General features: G+C 33.7%; 1 long non-coding RNA gene across 1 annotated transcript; it reads right to left on the reverse strand.

Annotated features, from left to right (window-relative positions):
* Positions 1–1,792: 1,792 nt before the first annotated feature.
* LOC128229094 (uncharacterized) lies at positions 1,793–4,854 on the reverse strand. Its single transcript, XR_008260030.1, has 4 exons — positions 4,699–4,854; positions 3,605–3,682; positions 2,905–3,011; positions 1,793–2,014 (listed from the first exon to the last, which is right to left on the reverse strand). It is a non-coding gene; the product is annotated as an uncharacterized LOC128229094 (long non-coding RNA).
* Positions 4,855–5,349: the final 495 nt, after the last annotated feature.

The following is a 5,349-nucleotide window of genomic DNA, read 5'->3' on the forward strand; positions in this document are numbered from 1 at the left end:
GCTTTAAAGATTTAGGCAAACCATTGGAATTTTACAGCGGTCTTAAAAGGTGTATTTAAAGCTTCAATCTCACCGATTGATCGTTTTGACTACCGGTACTCTTTTATTGTTTGTCTATAAATGGACAATTTTTTTGCAGAAATGTCTAGACCCAATTTTAAGTGATATAAGACTGCTGAAAATAAGATCAGATTGCAGTTTATCATATTTATGTTAAAAAAAATGATGTTTTATGGCTAAAATCATTACGAACAATTTAATGTAAATGAAATTTTCGGCAGTTTTACCAAACATTTCTGATTGGTTCTATTGTGAATTATCTCATATGACTGAATTAAAGGAATGATAACCAAATCAGCAGATTTTGAGACAATTTTGTGTCTTAACTGACAATCTGTAAGAGTGCAGCTTTAAGTGTTGATCTAAAGCTTCATATACACATTGTTATATTGTCAATAACTGTTTAAAAGGTCTCATGTACTAAATAAGATAATAATTTTCATACAATATCTAAAATTGATTAAAATAAATAAAGTACCATTATACCTATTTCTTAATAGTGCCGTTTCTCATCTGACAATACCATTCAAAGCCATCATTTCAACTATGAATTTATTTTTAACTTTCAACTTTTCTATAGCATATGCTACAAAATATACCAAAAATACAAGCCATGAACAATATGATTGTTCAACTTGCATTATCTTTGACCTTTTGATATGACCATTTTCCAGTTTTGTCTATTTGTAAGTTATGCCCTGAGGAATAAAGTATGACTGTATGAATCATAAAAAAGCAATAAAAACACTAAAAATATGCCCCAACCCCTGTAATTTCTAATACAGTAGTAAAATCAAGAAATTAAACATTTAGAGCTGCACTCCCACAGATATACCGTTTTCACAACTTTTTTTGTTTTGGAATTTTTTGCGTTATTATCTGCAAACCAATGATAAAAGATTGCTGACAAAAGATCAGATCGCAGATTTTAAATTTCCGTTCGAAAATTAATGTTACTAACGGTTCAAGAAAAGTGCATAAAACATCAATGTTTAAACTTAAACAGAAAAATCTGACATTTAATTTTTCGCAAAAATTGGATGGTTCCAATCCAAGACATAAAATGAGAAAAGTTGTCAAAACGTCCAAAATGTGAGAGAGCAGCTTTAACGTTTGAAAGTAACTCTGTTTGCCTCGTGCCCCTAAACAGGGTTTAATCCTATTATATGCCCAGTGGGCTTGTCCCTGTTTATTTGATTGTATGATTGCAGTAATGGATACTGGTATAATTATCTTCTGACAATTTTTCACCAATTTTAAAGAAACAGAAAACACATTTTAAGCTCATATAACGCTGTACAGTTTAATCTCATTCATTAGGTTGAGAAAAATTCCCTAAAAATATTAATTGTGGAAACATATCTTATTTAAATACATACAGGAAATGGCGACATCATTTACCCTTTAGTATGAAAAATGCAGTTTCCTGATATTTGAATAGCGGTTCTTTATTTAAGCATCTCAATTCATTCAACATACACATAGTATGTATCAAGTTTCAAAGGAAACCAAATCATTGTAACAATTGTTTTCAAAGCAAATAGATACACACTCTTGACAAACTTCTTTTCCTATATTCAACTTTTGTGACTTTTTGATGAGCCTGCACCTTCCCCCTCTTATGCTTCAAGCAATAAAGCTACCAGCTCAAGTTGCACAACTGGTGAACAAGACTGCTGATAGTCGACAAACCACTCACTTGATGCCATGATAAATCATGTCCATCGACTTCCAAAATGAAGAAATGATGCAGCACAGAATTGATTTCAATTGGACCTCTCTGTACTTTCATCCCCTTGTTGTAGTCAAAGACTATATCTAAGTGTGCAGTGCGGGATCTTGAGAAGCTTTCTGCTCCTCTGATGAAGTAAGTTTGGCAGAGTGTGAAACTCCTGTCTATTCATATGCCTGGACACCTGTGATCTATGTCTTCTTGTGTGTGCCCAACCATCACCTGATTTTTTTTTAGAGGAAGTAAGTGCTTGATTAAAAGTCAATGTGACAAAACAAGGTCTTTCATTTATGCCACCAAGAACTAGTATTACAAGTTTCATAACTCGTATGTTAACTCAAAGCAATTGAGCAGAAACTGTTTGGTAATTAATTTTAAGTCACTGCTTCCACTTATACTATCAGTAATATTGAACGTGAACCGACTGACCCAAATGCTATTCTAAATATTTTTTATGTGCAGAAACCTTAATCCTATTGACACAAAAGTAATCCAATTGTATGTCTTCACAAAACATTCTACAACAATATTTGTCAATTTAACTCAAAGATTGATTATTGTTTTTTTTTCAGACAAACACAGAGATGGCCCTATATCGCTAACCTGATTTGAGAAAGGATTCTAACTTAGTTATTGTTTGGACACTAACTGGACACTTTTGGTCTGACTTTATAATGCAGCTGGTGAAAATATTAAAAGTCCCTAAATAATGGGCTTACAAAAACATGAAAAAAAATGTATTTGTTTAAAATTTACAAAGGGCCATAACTCTTACAATATTTAAGTTTGTATTGAGCAGAATAAAAGGCTTTGCCTAAAATACAAACTTAAAACTATATTTACAAGTAAAACAAAAAAATCTACAAATATGTTTTTTGTATCTGGTTTTTGAGAGAGAATGATCAGAAGAAAACATCACACATTCACAATCATATTAAAAAATATTTATTTTTTTTAAATTATATTCTATTTCAAAAACACTGCAAAAGACAAGACACTTACGTTTCAATTTCTTGATTTAATACATTGATGATTATCAATTCTTATGAAGCGAGATGGGTCTTACACTCTAACCAGTGCAACTTGCATGTTCTTAGTTGCTCAGTTATTACCTTTCTTAAAATTCTCCTCTTGATCTGAGCCACGCCAAAATGATGGGAGATGCTTTTGTTGTCTTTTCCATCGGAATGTATAGCACCTCTGTGTTTCTGTTTGTCTCCTGAAATAGTAAAAGTTTATTAATAATAATCACAATAATAATAATCAGTGACTTTTACTGAAATTATTTTCACCGATTGTGCCTTGCACATCGGGGAACAAAGTTGACTTCTGAGGAGAAGATTTTTCCATATAGACATATAGCAAAAAGTAGCTCTGCACCCTGGAGCAATGTTTTTTATGAATCAATATCCGGTGAAGAAAATTCATACAGGGTATTGAAACATTTTTTTTTTGCTTCAAATGAAGACTTTTAACAAAGATAACTTAACTAGCTCTTCATCATATTAAATAAAAATTAGCAGTCTATGCCGCATTTGATCTTTTACCATAGTTTGATTGAGAGTTAAGTTTCACATCGACAAGTCTTTACAGGTAGAATTGTCATTTGTTCACGTAATTTTCAAGAATCAGGAAGTGAAAGAAATGTTCTCATGTTGCCAATTTCGTCTCGATCATCTAGACGCTTGTATCCGGATCTATATCGTTCATTGACTCTAATTAGAGCGGCTGCATGATTGAGACTAGCCGGTTCTTTGATAATTGTTACGATCGAACAGTGGTTGAAAATGTAAAGTGAGACCAGTTTTTTACCTGTTATTGAACAAACTGTTATGTTGGCAGGACTGTCCTCCTCACCAATGCAAAGAACAGCAATGACTGGCTGGCACTCTGTAAAATGGCGATTAAAACATTATGTCCAATTAAAACTGTCCCATTCTAAACAATCCATCAGCAATATATATAAATGAGCTGCGCCATGTGGAAATGTGTCTTGGGAAGTTGACATCATTACATGGATGAGCAGAAGACATTACTTACTATGCAGTAAAAGTTCTTACTTTAACAGTAAAGATATCTTTTTTTGAGAAAATTAATCAAAGTGAGCTCTTTTATGTCATGTTTCTACAGTACCGTAAGTCTTGTACACATCTATGTTACATATATAAATAATAAACAGGAATAAAATGAGGAGTTGTGTACACACCAATTCCTCCTTATGTACTGTGTAACTCAATAAAAACAATCCATAATTCTAGTAAATCTCTAGAATTCCCTTACTTTTCTCGCTGTACAAAAATGAATGAGGAGTTGCAAACAAGCAGGGCCATAAAACTTTTGCTATTTAAACTGTACCACAACAGCAATTTAAAGACAGTGATACTCATTGATGGAATAGGCACTTCGACAGCTACATTTTCTGAGAAATTGAGATCAGACTAAATTCTCCAGAGATAATTTATAGCTTTATTTGAAATAAAGAACATGTTACAGTGTTTGTGTTAAACTTGGTACTTATCCCTGATTTAACACAATCATTACCTTCAAAATGGTGATAAATTAAAAACAAATATACCTTATTAAACACTGTTTACTATCACATCTGTACCCCCCCCCCCCTTCCCCCTTCTTACATACTTAAGCAGCTCTTACCAAAGTAAAGCATGAAAGGTCCACAAGGCCAATTATAAACCATGAACCATGAGAATCCTGTTTACTAATTTGATTTTAAATCACCCAAAAGGCTTTCTACACATAATTGTTCCTTAATTTTAATCTAGCCTCCAAAGTTGTGATTTCATTGAAAGACTTGAGATACCTTATTTAAAAAAAATGACGAAAGGAAAGCTTAAACGCAGAAGTCTGGACGGGTATACGAGCCTGGAAATAAATACACAAAAGCTCACCATGCTGCTAAGGATTCTTATATAATTCCCGGCCCCAGTTCAGCTGGAGATGTTGATTCCACACGGCTGGATAACCGGCCCAGTGCACCCAAGCTTCACCATCGACAGTATCTGCAAGAGGAGGGTGTATATCTGGGAAAACGCATTTATAATCAATTTGCGAAAGTTCTTATCCGCCATAAGAAGTGAACACGTATGTGGCTTATAGATCATCTGAAATGAAGTTTAATGAAGAAGAAAAGGTTCGTTCTTGGATCTAAACCTGGATTTTGATGCTGAAATTGTAAGTTTTGTTCAAATGAAGTATAAACTTAAAGTGAGTACAGAGATATCTTGAAGCCCAGATTTATCACTTACCTGAAGTTTGTAGGGCTACAATTGAGAGCTTTGCTGTAAACTGCAGGAACTGTCCCCATGAGCCTTTTGTCTGTTAGGGGAATGGTGGCTGCATTTCTTATCCACACACAACACAGTGTATCTGAAAATGACAGAGAATGGCCATGCACTTATGAAAGCTATGCTAGAAATACGCCGTTATGAGTGTATCAGATGACATTTCCACACAGAAATTGTGAGGCCTCCAATACAGCAGTACTGACATCAATGACGAAAACATATATATCTGTCATGGAGCTGTGCTGGTTCTGTGGC

The sequence above is a fragment of the Mya arenaria genome, chromosome 1 (assembly GCF_026914265.1).
Source record: "Mya arenaria isolate MELC-2E11 chromosome 1, ASM2691426v1".
In the NCBI taxonomy this organism is placed as follows: domain Eukaryota; kingdom Metazoa; phylum Mollusca; class Bivalvia; order Myida; family Myidae; genus Mya; species Mya arenaria.